The sequence below is a fragment of the Bidens hawaiensis genome, unplaced genomic scaffold (assembly GCF_021521415.1).
Source record: "Bidens hawaiensis isolate Kalapana, Puna unplaced genomic scaffold, B.hawaiensis_p1.1 tig00012783_1, whole genome shotgun sequence".
NCBI classification, from domain to species: Eukaryota; Viridiplantae; Streptophyta; class Magnoliopsida; order Asterales; family Asteraceae; genus Bidens; species Bidens hawaiensis.
Genome location: NW_027492060.1, coordinates 143,913 through 160,536, shown reverse-complemented (window position 1 = coordinate 160,536; position 16,624 = coordinate 143,913). Strand labels below are relative to the sequence as shown.

General features: G+C 36.0%; 1 pseudogene across 1 annotated transcript; it reads left to right on the top strand.

Moving 5' to 3' along the window:
• Positions 1–7,565: 7,565 nt before the first annotated feature.
• Positions 7,566–13,132, top strand: LOC143542127 (3-hydroxy-3-methylglutaryl coenzyme A reductase 2-B-like; annotated as a pseudogene). Its single transcript, XR_013136854.1, has 4 exons — positions 7,566–8,452; positions 10,296–10,469; positions 10,554–10,900; positions 12,549–13,132. The product of XR_013136854.1 is annotated as a 3-hydroxy-3-methylglutaryl coenzyme A reductase 2-B-like (transcript).
• The last annotated feature ends 3,492 nt before the right edge of the window (positions 13,133–16,624 follow it).

Here is a 16,624-nt window from a genome sequence, read left to right as displayed (position 1 = left end):
ACGGGTGTGGATCTTGGATCCTGATCATTATTATATATATTAATTAACCAAAATTGCAATAAGGTCCCTTAACTTTATAGGTGGATTCAATGATAAGTTAGAGTTTAATTTAGGGTTAAAAATGTATATGTTTCAAAGTTAATTATATATATTAAATAAATATGATAAACTAATAAAATAATATAATAATAACTCGATAAATGAAATAATTTTATTGATAAAAATTTCCCGAATATAAAGCGGGTCGGGTAACCTTAAATGGAAAACCGAGTTGTTACACCTAAGGGCGTATTCATTTCTCATAATTGAATGGAATTGGAATTGAAATTTGTATAGGATTTGGAATTTTAAAGAATTAGATTTGGAATCTAATCATTCCAATAGGAATTGGAAGGAATGTCACCCTTCTTGCGGTGCACACATATAATGTATATATGTGTGGGCACTTGGGTGGGCAAAAGTGAAATTGCACTAATTTTGACGTTATTTACTAATTTTTATGAAAATAGCGTTAAAAAGGACAGAAGGTTAATCATGCATCATGTGGTGGCGTTGATAGCCGAAAGACAACGGTGAATGCACTAATCGGCCGGGGTCCCGATGGTTGAGTATTATGTGCCTTATGTCCAAGGCTTGATGCAAAACCACTATCGAGCCAGTGGTTTCACTGGAAGCAGCATCTCTATTCGTATAGGGTAAAGATAAGGCTGTCTACATCTTACCCTCCTCAGATCCTACCATAGTTTTGTTATTGGTGGGATTTACTGAGTACGATGATGATGAAGGAATTGAAATTCAATTTCATTCTTGATGTGTTCGTTGACAAATGAATTGGAATCTATCACCACAAATGAACTAAAATCGTTTTTTAACGAGGATAACAGCAAAAACGTTTTAGTTTTTTTTACTTATATATATATATATATATATTGCGTTATGATACTTTTATTTATTTATTTATTTTAAAAATTTTAGGGGTTCTTTATTAAGATAAAAAATCCCTCAAAAAAATATTTAGAAATAATAATTGTAACACCCCGCCCGCGCTAGGGCTAACGTGTCACCTTTACAGTAGGTCAGAATTCAATGCACAATTTTCATTAATAAATAGATTATTTCATTTTCAAAATAAATACAAAATATGTGTACAACACATCATTTAAATCTCCTTTTATAAAATACTTGATCTTTAAAGTTTTCCCCAAGCCTTCGATCGATTCTTCGAGTATAACCTTGAATACCTAGCGTGCAAGAAAACAACAAAAGAAAAGCACGTCTAAGCGAAACGCTCAGTGGACGGATAACGAAAACATATACATTATAACTTATAATAAATAATCATGTAGCATATCATATCAATTTGCACTTGTACATATCAATTCGTAACTTTGATCCGTAGCGTAAACAATAATTCCATATTTAATTTCTCAACCAATGAACAAAAATATAAAACCCATAACGGTGTCATAAGTTTCATGAGGACGTGGTTGAGACGATATTTTCTCTCACGGGTATGATACATACGTTCAAATAATTCAATAATTCAGTAATTCTTATGATCAATTCGCAAACATTCGGTAGTGAGACGATGTATCTTCTCCCATGACCAATCTATACTTCCCAACTCACTCACGTTTCTCATGAAAAGTAACAAAAACGATAGACACGAAAAATAAGCCAAACAATCAAAACGTGCCAAGACACATGTTGAAATCAAATATCATAACTATGCATCTTATTAGGGTCCAAAGGTGCAATATGTCAATCCAAAATAAAACAAAAGTCATTCCAAAAATCAATGGTTCATATCAAATAATAAATGGTTCATAATCAATCGTTCATATAAATTACTAAAACAATAAACATAACATTAATAAGCTATCCGTACCTTAACCGTGTAGAAATAAACTTGAGTAGCATTATTTTATATATATATATATATATATATATATATTCTTATTTTTTTTTCCTTCGACTGAACCTTTGAAAACAAGTCACTAAGGAACTTCAAAAAGTTGTCTGGCCGTCGATCAAAAGAAAAATATTGAAGAGGTTTTATATCGAGGCTTAAAATTAGAGTATTTAATATGACCAATGATTCAAAAATTAAATAGCCCATTTATTGTTTCAATTTGGAGAAGAATGCGTCGGTTTTTGTTTGACCAAAATAAAATGAAAATAAATTCCATGATTTATTTTAATATTTGAATAGAAATAAAACAAAGGAACACTATGCTTTCCATTAAAGGAACACTATGGTTTCCATTAAAGAAACACTGTACTTTCCATTAAATGAACACTATGCTTTCCATTAAAGGAACACCGTGCTTTCCATGGAAGGAACACTCAATATATATCATCCGTAGAAGGAACTATGTACATAATTTATTATTTAATATCCATATAAGGAGACAATCACTATACTTGGCAATACATACAATATCAGAAGATCGTTCACGTACCGACAAGCCCTCATCTTTACATTACACACAATATTCATATCTATTTTATTAACCTGACAGTACGTGCAATATCCGAAGATCGTTCACGTACTGACAAGCTTTCATTCTCATTCAAGACATATATAGATAACATATAAATCATACATGGCATACACTTGCCAATTTAGGGTAAGTGTATTAATTATCACATCGAGTATGCACATAGCCCCGAAAACATAACAAGGAATGGGGCTAGAAACTCACCTGAAATCGGTTACGTTCACTATTGATGGTTACTCCTTCCGTGAGATGTGTACGGCTAACTGTATAACAATTACACGTAACGATTAACTATCACTACCCATAACACGTTTATAGTCTAACTATAGCCCACAACGAACGGGGGTCCGGGGGCAGCGCCCCTGGCAGCGGGGTTCTAGGGGCGGCAGCCCCTAGCGGGGTCCAAGGGGCAGAGCCCCTGGCTGGGGTTAAGCTGACTAAATCTCCATTAGAAAATTAAATTATTAGAAAATTAAATTATTATTTAATTCGCTAACTAAATCTCTATAACGAATTAATCCTGATTCGTGGTCTAATTCGCTATTTTGGTTCGTTATCCTCACATAACGAATTGGCAAGTAACGAATCACCTGATTCGTTACTTGATTTGTTATGCTAAATCGTTATCTGAACATCATCTGATTGGTTACCTTAGCATAGCGAATGAGCATATAACGAATTACCATATTCGTTATCTTATCTAACGAATGGATAGATAACGAACTAAGAGCTCATTCGTTATCAAGTTTCATGAAATGGGTCCCATTTATATGAGCGCGTAACGAATTGGTCAATCATAACGAATCATCTATGTTCTTATCCAGACTTTGACTTGGGGTCAAAGTCAAAATCGTCAAGAACACCCAACAGTCAAACTATATTATATCTGTGATTAAATCTTCATTCCTTAACGAACAATCATGATTTAGGTATCATTGGAATCGTCTAAGCAGCGCCTACAAACCCTAACCATTCAATCGTTCAAAACATCGGGTTTACAGGGTGCGATTTATGTATATACATGCGGGTTTTTCATACTAACGATTAACCTATCAATCTGTAATCAATTTCAGTAAGTTTAGCTTTGATGGATTCGTTTTTACCATACTAGCACAGATCTATGATTTCTAGACTAAATCTGAACCTAACGAACAAGTTCTCGATATAAACGTACCGTAAACGAGTCGAACTACGAACACAGTTAAGCCTCGATGTTGTTTTGGTTCTTAACGACGATCTAGCACCAACGGGTTCGGGTTTCCACCTTCGAATCTTGGCTCGGGTTATAGAATGGTGTTTGTGTGTGTTTATCAAGGTGTAGGCTATGGTGTAGATTTGGATAAAAATGGAAAGGATTAGGGGTTAAGGGGTATTTATACTCTCTTAAGCCCATGGACCTAAGGCCCATCTTTCTTTTTTGGTCCATCTTTAATTCTATTAACCAAGCCCGCTACCCCTTAAGTCTTATTATCATATTATTATCATTATCCCACTAACTAAATAATTCACCCGACGCAGGTATTACACTAAAAATTATTCTAGAATTTTCGGGATGTTACAATGTATCTTCTCCCATGACCAATCTATACGTCCCAACTCACTCACGTTTCTCATGAAAAATAACAAAAACGATATACCCGAAAAATAAGCCAAACAATCAAAACGTGTCAAGGCATATGATGAAATCAAATATCATAACTATGCATCTCATTAGGGTCCAAAGGTGCAATATGTCAATCCAAAATAAAACATAAGTCATTCCAAAAATCAATGGTTCATAATCAATCGTTCATATAAATTACTAAAACAATAAACATGACATTAATAAGCTATCCGTACCTTAACCGTGTAGAAATAAACTTGAGTAGCACTATTTATATATATATATATATATATATATATATATATATTCTTATTTTTTTTCCTTCGAGTGAACCTTTGAAAACAAGTCACTAAGGAACTTCAAAAAGTTGTCTGGCCGTCGATCAAAAGAAAAATATTGAAGAGGTTTTATATCGAGGCTTAAAATTAGAGTATTTTTAATATGACCAATGATTCAAAAATTATATATATATATATATATATATATATATATATATATATATATATATATATATATATATATTTTTTTTTTTTCCTTCGAGTGAACCTTTGAAAACAAGTCACTAAGGAACTTCAAAAAGTTGTCTGGCCGTCGATCAAAAGAAAAATATTGAAGAGGTTTTATATCGAGGCTTAAAATTAGAGTATTTTTAATATGACCAATGATTCAAAAATTAAATAGCCCATTTATTGTTTCAATTTGGAGAAGAATGCGTCGGTTTCTGTTTGACCAAAATAAAATGGAAATAAATTCCATGATTTGTTTTAATATTTGAATAGAAATAAAACAAAATCTTTTTTTTTTGTCAGCACCTTCTTTCATTATATAGAAACAACCTTTTAATTCAACGATGATGTTAAATAAGGAGTCAAATAATTTTCTTTTAAATCCAAATTAATTTTAAGAAATATACTTTACACGTTTCCATACTTAAAATATTTTATTTTTCATAAATTTATAGCTATAATTTACTAAATTTAAATAAGCATTAAATTTAACAATTCATAAATTGAGAAAACGTAAACCAATGCTAATCATTTTATTATTTTTGTTATTATTATTTCTAATTTAGGGTTTAAAAAAACTGGATGTTACAATAATAAATAATAATATAAATTCATAGCTCAATAATAATAAATTCATAGCTCAAAATATAAATTAAAAACAAAAAAAAAACTTAAAATGCTTTATTCGATGTTCTCGTAAAAAAATAATTAAATAATAATAACTCGAGAAAAGATTCCAATGAATTTCCTTGAATTGCTCCACATTTTGAAAGGATTTGGAATTCATTTATTTAGAGGAATTTGAAGGAATTGAATTCCAAATCGAATTCCAATTCTTTGAACCGAACACACCAATATGAAATTAAGATTCCAATTCCAACGAAACGAACACGCTATGTCATGTGATTTTAATTCCAATTCCTTTGAATTCTCACGAATTATATGAAACGAACGCGTACTTAATGCTTTACCTAAACTTTTTAAACATACTGCTGATGCTGCAACTGTTGTTTCCTAGTTTGAGACTCCTGAAACATTGTATTGATAGTATGTTTGTCATTTGTGCATCATTGTTATATAATTTTTTTAATTTGTTAGTTTAGTTTTTTAGTGAATAATGGTTCTAAATGTAGGAGACAGGTTCTCATCGCTTAGTGATCAAGAATTCTGCAGACGAATGTTTGTTGGTCATAATCCTTATAGTATACAATTGGTTACGGTATTAACCCTAAACCCTATGGCTTAGATGCATATTTATTATATAAATGATTATGACATGTGTGCATATTTAGAAATGGCCATTGATGAGTAGATTGGACTCTGAAACCTATGGACACTGGACAGTCTAAATCGGCATTCATAAAGGAGATTGTAGAGGAAGAGATTAAAGGACTCATGAGTTTTGAGGAGGTAACGCAAAGGATAAAAACGAGTACTATATATTATGATTGTGAAATTTTACTAGTGTTTAAAAGAAAGCAGTTATGTTAACCCTAAACCCTATGGCTTAGATGCATATTTATTATGTAAATGATTATGACATGTGTGCATATTTATTATGTAAATGATTATGACAAGTGTGCATATTTAGAAATGGCCATTGATGAGTAGATTGGACTCTGAAATCTATGGACACTGGACAATCTAAATCGGCATTCACAAAGGAGATTGTAGAGGAAGATATTAAAGGCCTCATGAGTTTTGAGGAGGTAACGCAAAGGATAAAATCGAGTACTATATATTATGATTGTGAAATTTTAATTACTAGTGTTTAAAAGAAAGCAATTATGTTACTGAAGGCTTTAGCACAAAAGAAACAGTTTATGTTGGATTACCATGATTTATTCTTGCCTTATGTAAATAACATAAGGGAGATTGAAGGGACAACTTTATACGGTTTAAGAACTTTAATGTTTCTTAATCTTGATGGAACATTGAGCCCACTAGCCATTGAGTTGACTCGTCCAACGTCTGATGGGAAATCACGGTGTAAACATGTCTACACACCTGCGCGGGATGCCACTAGTTATACATAAACGACCCATTAAAGTTGAGCGGCCCAAGCCATGTTTAGAATCCATTGGATGTAAATCGGCCCTTAGTTAGGCCCAACTTATTTAATTTAGACAATACGTTAATATTTCCTCTTCCTAGCACATGTATATTACACATATGATATATCCATTTCGTTGAATCAATTACATATTTATTTCCCTTCCTAAAATATATCTATTACATATTTCTCTAATTCATTAAACTTAACTTATTGAATGACTTTTTTACCATTAGTTTTTATAGAAAAAACATACATATATTACATATTTATCCGTCGGTTACGTAACTAATTTGGCCCAACGGTATCGCGTTCAGTGTCGATTAACGCACTCGACATTAGTAACTCCTCATATGCCGGTTATTGTTTTTGCCATATTATGTGTGATTGCAACATCTAGAGTAATACACTTTGGTTCTTCAAAGTGAATCGTGCAAATTGTTCCAACTTTTTAATCGTTCTGTTTTCACAATTCATTAGTGAGATATAAGTGATATTTTTACAATGATTAATTACGCCAATTTTAGCAAATAAAAGAAACTTTATGTTTGTGTTTTGTGAAGAACCCAAACCTCAGCCATCATAAACCATTTTAGTATAGCTTTTTTCGAACGGTATTTTAGTATAATCATAAAAACCATCTATTGTAATTACGAAAGTTTTTCTATGATTTTTTTTTCATGGTAAAGGTTATGAGTTCGAGTGGGAGGTGTTGGTTGTTAAAGAAAAAGAAAAAAAAAAATCTACATTGATGTAAAAGAAGAGGAAAAAAAGGTGTAGTTGTATGGAGACACACGTGGTACATGGGTTTCATGTTTTTTGTCTCTTAAGTTTCTATAAATTATGGGGACACATTCATTCTTCTCCCACACCACACTCTAAGATCCCACCGCCGATCAAATATGGACGTTCGGCGGCGACCCATTAAACCAACCACCACCACCGGCGAACTTCTGAAACCACCAAAACCCTCTGACACGGTCCCACCCTCAGTTTACCTGACAAACGGCCTCTTCTTCACCATCTTCTTCTCCGTGATGTACTTCCTCCTCCAACGGTGGCGCGAGAAGATCCGTAACTCTGTCCCTCTCCATGTTCTCACCTTGTCAGACCTCGCGGCCGTCGTATCCCTCATCGCCTCCGTTGTCTATCTCGTCGGCTTCTTTGGAATCGAATTCGTTCAATCTATATTCCGCCCTTCTCCTGACTCATGGGAGATTGAAGATGATAGCATTGACATAACAATGGATGAACCAATCAAACCATGCGGGCATGCATTCATGGACAGTAAACCCCCAACCATCGACGAAGATGATGAGGAGATAGTGAACCTGGTTGTAGCAGGCTCACTCCCCTCATACTCTCTCGAATCAAAACTCGGAGACTGCAAACGAGCGGCCGCGATACGACGCGAGGCTCTTGAAAGGGTAACCGGGAAATCGTTGTCTGGGCTCCCTCTTGAAGGGTTTGATTACGAGTCAATATTGAGACAGTGTTGTGAGATGCCGGTGGGGTATGTTCAGATTCCGGTAGGGATCGCGGGGCCGTTGTTGCTAAACGGGGCAGAGTTTTTGGTTCCGATGGCGACGACTGGAGGGTGTCTGGTGGCTAGCACTAATAGAGGCTGTAAGGCTATCTATGTGTCCGGTGGTGCTACTTGTGTGCTCTTGAAGGATGGCATGACCAGGGCGCCCGTGGTGAGGTTCGGTAGTGTCAAGAGAGCCGCCGAGTTGAAGCACTTCTTGGAAGATCCGTTGAATTTCGATACACTTGCAGTTGTCTTTAACAAGTCAGTATTTTCTTCTTCTTTTTTATTAATTAATTTTATTAACATTTTTGTAAACAAGCGTTTCAGAAACTCACGATTATTGCCTGACAAGCAATAAAAATATTACCTAATATACGCCTGAAATGAATTATAATACAATAGTATATGTACATGTGTGTATTTAGGTTTAGGAAAATAAAAAGAACAGGTCTATTGGTTTAATAGTATGAAAGTGATAGTTAAAGCTTTGAATCTTAAGGTTTCAAGTTTTAAAACAGATTCATGGGAGTTTTTCAGCAGTTGTGGGTTTTCTCCACATTTAGATGAGTTATACCTAAGCGTTAAAATCAATACCAACAGTTAAAATATCGTATTAAGAAAGCCATTTCAAATACTAGAGGTGGTTTCAAAGGCTTATAAATAAAATAAAAAAAGGGAAAAAGGAGGTTCATTAATGCTAAAACGAATAATAGAAAGAGGATGTTAAATATACCCAACCAACTCAACTTCACAAAAAGTTTTCTCTAACATTACCCGATTTATTTATATGGGTCAAGTTATTCTGCAAAAGCAAACAAAAATGAAAAGGATGAAAATGACTTTTAGCCACGCAATAAAACCTTAAATTTTTTTTAAAAATAAATAAAAAAATCATAACTCCAAATTTAATAAAAAGACGAAAAAAGTAAAACACAAAAATGGATTCCATCGTATTTCTCGTTCTCATAAAAAAAACACACACGCAATGGTAAGTGAAAAAAGTCATCGTGTCTTTTTGTTTATCTTAATGTTTTGTGTTTATTTTCGTCATTGATTTTTTCTTTTTTTCTTGATATTGTATCTTTTTTTCTTTATATTATGTTATATTACTCAACATTGTGTTATATTTTGTTCGACATTATGTTATATTTTGCGATGTATTGTGTTTTTTAGTTATAATTATCTCTTTTGTTCAATTTTATCATTGTGTCTTTGATCTCGCCATTTTGTCTTTTCGTCAATTTTTTTGTATTTTTTTAAAAAAAATTTAACGGGAATAATGGTGGAAACATTATAGTTTTTTAATTTGTTTCGTTTCTTATTTATATTTTGAATTATGATTTTTTTTATTAATTTTTTTGAATTTATCTTTACGGGATTTTTTGTGTGGTTACAAATCCTTCTCACACTTCTTATTTTCAGGGCCGGCTCCGAGGAAGCAAAAAACATTTCGGGCCGAATGCGAAATTTTTTTTGGGCCATAATTAAAAAATGAGTATTTTGTTGGTTTAAACAATTATATTTTTATATAGATTTAGTTGGTTATAATTTGGGTTGAGTAAAAAATTTTTTATATAAAATTAGGATTAAACATGTTTCAAGAGAGACTTGAACCCATAACACTTTGTTTGAGAGTAATACCTATTTGCCACTAGACCAAGCTAGTGGTCATGTAATTAAGTTTAAACATTAAATATACATATTATTATTAATAAAAATAAATATAATTAAAAAAATAAATAAATTCGGGCATAACGGGGTGTCGGGCCTATGGCCGTCGACCACCCCTATGGACCGGCCCTGCTTATTTTTGTCTTCCTTTATATTTTAACTTTACCCTATTTTAGTTTATGTTAGTGAGAGAATAATGGGTAACAAATTAACACATGTGTTATTTCATTTACGGTTTTTTAACTAGTATTTAGGATAATCTTTTTTTTTCTAATATAAATGCAGGAAAATATGGTATTAATTTCTATTGTTAAAAGAAAAGCATAAGATTTTAAAAGGAATTAATATCTATGCTACTAAACATATATATATGATTGAATTAAATGTATTAACTAAAATAAGGACCTTTTGACGGGAAACACTTGTCTTATAGATCAAGTAGATTCGGAAGGCTACAAAGTGTTAAATGTGCTATTGCTGGCAAGAATTTGTACGTAAGGTTTTGTTGCTCAACCGGGGATGCCATGGGGATGAACATGGTCTCGAAAGGGGTCCAAAACGTCCTTGACTTCCTTCATAATGGATATGGATGTCATGGGAATCTCTTGTATTAATTGTATAAGATATCATTTATGCTTTTATAATCACCTCAAATACTTCCATATTTAATTTCAGTCAACTATTATTATAGGAAACTATTGCTCAGACAAGAAACCAGCTGCAGTAAACTGGATAGAAGGGCGTGGGAAGTCTGTAGTATGTGAGGCTGTGATCAAGGAGGAGGTGGTGCAAAAGGTGTTGAAAACCACTGTCGCGGCTCTGGTTGAGCTTAACACGCTCAAAAACCTTACAGGATCCGCCATGGCTGGTGCTCTCGGAGGGTTTAATGCACATGCTAGCAATATAGTCTCTGCAGTATACCTTGCCACTGGCCAAGACCCTGCTCAGAATGTCAAGAGTTCTCATTGCATTACTATGATGGAAGCCGTAAATGATGGCAAGGACCTTCATGTATCTGTCACCATGCCTTCCATTGAGGTACAAATATACACAAATCTTTTTTATTTTTTGTACCTATCTATTATCAAATCAAAATTTAATATTTTTTATAGAATAAATAATACTTAATGAATGTACACGTATATTAATTACTTAGCCTTGCCTTTTCTTTCTTTTTTTTAAATATGTTCATGAGGGACCATCTGAGCTCGAAAGATGGAGAAGTTTACGTACTGATTTTAAATTAAATTTGTTGGCCGTTTCTTGTTGAATATTTTGGATATAGCAATATATTTTTAAATAGAAAAGTTATTATTATATATATATATAATTGTAGAAAAATGATTTAAGACAAATTGGGTTAGCTTTTATAATTGAATTATTTTATATATTCCTGCCAAAGCTGGAGCAGAAACATATAATTAATTGATCAAGTAGCTTAAGAAAACATTAAATAACCAAAACATGGGATTATCGCGTTAGCGTTGAACATAACTTATTTCTTATAATCAAGAAAGCTATCTTTTCTTGACTAATATATAGATATTGACACGTTAATATATTCTAATGTCTTTTAATTAATAGATAGGAAAATGTGATTTGACCATAGTCACCACACACTGTGAATATTGTACGTGTTTAAAGAATTTATAAACTTACTTTGTTTAAATTTTAGATTTTAACGAGAGAAAGAATCAATATATTAAAAGGATTTTCTTTTCACTAAAACACTAAACCTATAACCAACTTAATTTAATACGTGTAATTTTGTGGATTTTAAGAAGGGATAGCCTATGCCCCTTCTAAAGTTTCATTCTTTAAACATTTTTAAATAGCATATTAATCTATTTAACATTGAATTTTTTATTTTATAATTCTTTCAAAATATAAAATAAAGATTTATTAAGTATTTATTTTTGTTTTTCGGTCCTCTTATATTTTTTTATATTTGATTTTATTGTTTTTATTACTTTATTATTTATTAAAAGTCGTTTAATTTTTTGTGTATTAAAAAGATTTTATTTTTAAATAGCAAAATTCCTTCTTTACATTGTACTTGTAAATATTTGAACTTAGATCATGTATATATGTAAGGGAGGACAATACTAGATTACTAATAGGTCATGGATATGTATTAAAAATTTTTTGTTAGGTTTCTATATATGTGCATGTGTGTATACGTAAACGCTAAAAATATTTATATTAAAGGAAAATAATAGATTATTTGAACGAAAAATTTCTTTTAATTATTATTTGAGAGACTAATACGTACAACTAGTATAAATAGTGTGGAAATGATATATTTATAAACATATTTGTAGAAATCATATAAAAAATGCATTATTATATCTCAAAATGACACTAATTTTATAATCCGCCCTCCAGAAGATATCCCGTTTATTATTAGTTGGTTTTCGAATGAAACTGATTAGGCCAAGTATTCGTGTCCTATCACTACATGACTTGGACGCATGTGGTGCTTGTTAACATTGCTGGTCCTAGCTTAACTAATAATTATTCAGTATAAACACAAATATTTGAATCCAAAATACAAAACCCATATATAAACAAAGTTCACCAAATCACATGCCTGTCATAGTTTCATGCCTGTTTGTGTCGGCATTCTAAAAAAACCCGTATTATTTTAATGAACAAGAAAGCTTATTTTATATTATTTCCGATTCAGGTTGGAACAGTTGGTGGTGGCACACAACTTGCTTCACAGTCAGCATGTTTAAACCTATTAGGTGTCAAAGGTGCAAGCAAAGATGAACCAGGGTCCAATGCTAGGGTCTTAGCCACCATAGTCGCTGGTTCAGTCCTTGCTGGTGAGCTTTCTCTCATGTCAGCTATATCAGCTGGTCAGCTTGTCAAGAGTCACATGAAGTACAACAGATCCACCAGAGATATGTCCAAGTTAACCTAACCTTATTTCAAACTGGTCCATAAATTTAATTAGGAATATATATGGAATAAAATGGTAGATCATGGATGGATTATGGGGTGGTGGTGATTGTTTTTTGAGATGCCCATGTGAGTTTGGATCTGTTTCCTAAGTGTATAAAGGTGTTGTGTGTGTAATAGTGGTGGTGTTGTGAGGGAATCAAATAGGAAACAGAGGGATCTAGGGATGTACAATGGTGTTTGTTTTTTCTTGTCTTTGATTTATTTTAATGTAGGTGGTGGTGGTCATTTGGGTTTTCATGTGCAAATGCTTTTATTTTATTGGTATGATCTTGTCTCTATCTCTGGTTGTTTATCTTTTTAGTTTAATTTTTGCTACGAACTAATGAAACAATCACCCTGAAAAATCCGGCTCTCTAAAAGGGTTGTCATGGCTTTTTAAATCGGGATGTGTTATTCATACATCTTTTATAGGATGTATATAGAAGATAAAATATATGTTAAAAGGGTAAATGAATATCAAAAAAGGGTGTGTGAAGAAACACTAAGTGACCCCGGGCAGATTATGGGTAATCTGGGGGCTAAGTAATGTTTCCCACGAAGGTTAGGTCCAGCAGAGTAAGTTGTACTTCAAGGAACCTGCAAAACAGACACCGTAAGCTCGTCACTGAGAAGGGGGGGGGTTCCTCCTTGTGACCACCCTCCGGCGTGAGAATCAGTCTATATTGCTCTTTAAATATAAAAGTATATGAATACTATTAGAGCAATTATCAAGTAAGTTATACGAGATCGTAGATGATGAAATGATAATACCATTTGCTGTCTTTTATAGCCGAAGGTGGGTTTCCAAGGGGTTTAGCCGGCCCAACACGCTACCAACTGTAACCTATGCACGTGCCCTACCTGTGAGTGGTGGATAGGTAGCGGCTGACACAGAGCAGGCGTGCCGTGCACTCTTCGTCTTCTACCAACTGCAGGCTAGGCACGTGGTCTGGCAGGAGTTGGTGGGCAGGCGGCGGCTATTGGTCACAGTGCTGTGGCGTGCTGTCTGCCACGCTGCTGTCAGTGAGCTGTCGCATTCTTGGTCAGATCTTTTGTCTTTACCTCGTCAGGTATCACGCAAAAGATCCTCCATCATACAGACTGGCCCATTTTGGCGGGAGTTTTCCCCCTCCCGCCTCTGCTCATTCTTTCAGGTGACACTGAATTTGTAAGTGTTAAGCCTTATGCGTGTAGCTATGCTGTGCGGGTAGCCTTCCCTGATGGCTTGTATCCGCAACTGCGGGAACAGGCGGGTTACTTTACCATTGGGAGGCTTTTCCCTGCGTATGCAGCTTGCATACTGCGCGTAGGCTTCTCTGAGCATGGTGGGTCCTGCGGGAGTAGATGGTCTTTGCGCAGACATCCTTGTTCAAGGTGAGTCATGCGGGACCAACTGAGCCCTGCTGGGACCTACCTCTTCAAGTCCCCCCAGTCCAATGTTCTTTTCACGAATGTCTAATAAAGTGAGGTGAACTTTTGGACTTAAGCAAAGGGTTTTGAAAAGGGGTTTTTGTAAGGTTTTCCATGGGGGTTCTTCCCGCGGAAGTCCTTGTCACTTGCAGAAATTCCCGAGTTTCCTGCTTGGTCTTTGGGTATGATGCGGGTAGGTCTGTAACCTCCTCGCAAGTCAGGAGCATTGAGTCTTAGTTGTGCGGATTCTCCCTGTGGTTCTGGTAGTTTTTTGAACATAGTGATCAATTATGTTTAAACCACCAATTCCATCTTGGAGCCTCAAACAACGTAGTACTCGATGTTCCCGCTATGCGGGGATATTATTTCCGTTTTCACAAGCATTGCCCAGAAGATCCTTCCTGGTTTCAATTCTCAGCGGGTGCTAGGTATGTGAAGGGTTTTGCCTTTACACTGTACCTGCATCCGTCTTATGGTTACTTTACTTCCAAGGTATTCCTGGCGTCCATTCCCTGCGGGTGCTAGGTATGTGAAGGGTTTTGCCTTTACACTGTACCCGCACCCGTCTTATGGTTGGTTGCCAAATATTTTGGCTTCAATTCCCTGCGGGTGTTAGGTATGTGAAGGGTTTTGCCTTTACACTGTACCCACACCCGGCTTATGGTTACTTGTTTGCCAAGGTAAGGGGTATTTTCCCGCTTACTTTTTTGAACCTTAGTCTTCAAAAAATTTTTTTTAAATTTTGAAATTTGAAGAGTTGGTGGATTGATAACAACCCAATACCTCAAACGTCGTGCGACGGTTTCTTCTGACTGTGTCAGGACGTGCCAGAAGTTATGGCGACATGACATTATGTGGTCATTCCAGTTGCTTTTTCAGGCGCGTGGGCACGGGATTCCGGGCGCGTAGCCGCGAAATCTCTGGCACACGTCCTTTTGACAGCTGTTGCCAGCTTGCCTTTGCCACGTGTCATAGTTTCATTGCACCTTTGACTTCTCTCTCTTCCGTATTAATTTCATCGCATTAATTGCGATTACTATATAAAGGGGGAGAGGGTTATTTGCAATTCACACTTTCCACTTTCATCTCTTCTTCTCCAGTAATTTCCGGCGAATTTCTCTTTTCAGTAAAGCATTACTCTGAAATCTCTTCTTTCTTCCACCATGTCTTCTCACGATGCTGATGATCAGAAGACTGCTGGCGAATGCCAGTGTTCTCTTCCTGTCGAGCTGTACCAGTATATCGTCAGGAAGTTCATGCTCGAGTCTCTCGAGCCTGAGTTTCCTGAGCCCCACCATACTGTGTACGATGCCCCTAGTGGCAAGATTGGGGTTTATGCTGCATTCTTTGTCTACGGGAACCTTAGGTTTCCGTTGACAAAGTTTGTGTACCGTGTCCTAGAGAGGCACGGTGTGCACCTGACAGAGGTGCACCCCATGGCCATTGCCAAGGTCCGGCACTTTGAGTGGGTGTGCCGGATACTGGGCTTTGAGCCCCTCGTTGACCGCCTGATGACCTTCTATACATGGAGGTGCATCCAAGGGTGGTACACTCTTACAACCCGTATCAAGGGTTTAAAGATTTGTACCACCGAGCGGAGTCTTCGCTCATGGAGGAGAGAGTTCTTCTTCATATCCGCTCGCGCCATCCCCATCGCTATGAAGTTCAAGAATGGCCAGGCGCTTCCGAACCTTCCCGCCCTCAATTATGAGGAGGCGGAATGGTTCTCGAAGATATCCCGGGTCCAGTCCCCGGTTTTCCGTTTTCCGGAGTCGGCGATGGTGATGCTGGGGATGAGCCGGGTGTGGAAGGCGGCGAATGCGGATAAGGTTCCGATCGTCCTCGAATATGGTTCGAACTCTGTCCCTTATGGTATGTCTTGTTTCTTTTTGCTGACTATGATTTTTTCTAACTTTCTTGTTGATTTCAGAGGGTAACGATCTTCAGTCGCTCCTGAATCCGCGGGAGGAAGATGGTCCTGCGCGGATGGGTACTCGTGCTCTGGACGAGAACGAGTTGCCCATCTTAGAGCAGACCGCTGGTCGGTTCGTGGAGGTTTACCCGCCAGGCCAAGAGATCCTGAGCCACCGACGGCCAGGTAAGCCTATCTTCTATCCTGAACCTCTCAATGCTGTGCCTGCTGCTGGAGTTGACATTTCTTCTTCTGAGGAATCCGCAGAAGGTCCTCCACTGGTGCGGAAGAAAAAGGCTGCCGTCGGGAAAGGCAAGGAGAAGGTGGCCTCTACGGCCGACCCGGTAGTCCTATCTGACTCGGAGTCAGATAATGCAGAGGTGGCGGGGAAGCCCGGTGGTGAGGAGACCACCGCTCCGGAGGCTGTAGGTGATACCTCCGGGAAGGCAGCGACGACGACGGTTACCGGTGTCAAGAGGCCGGCTCCATCGGGT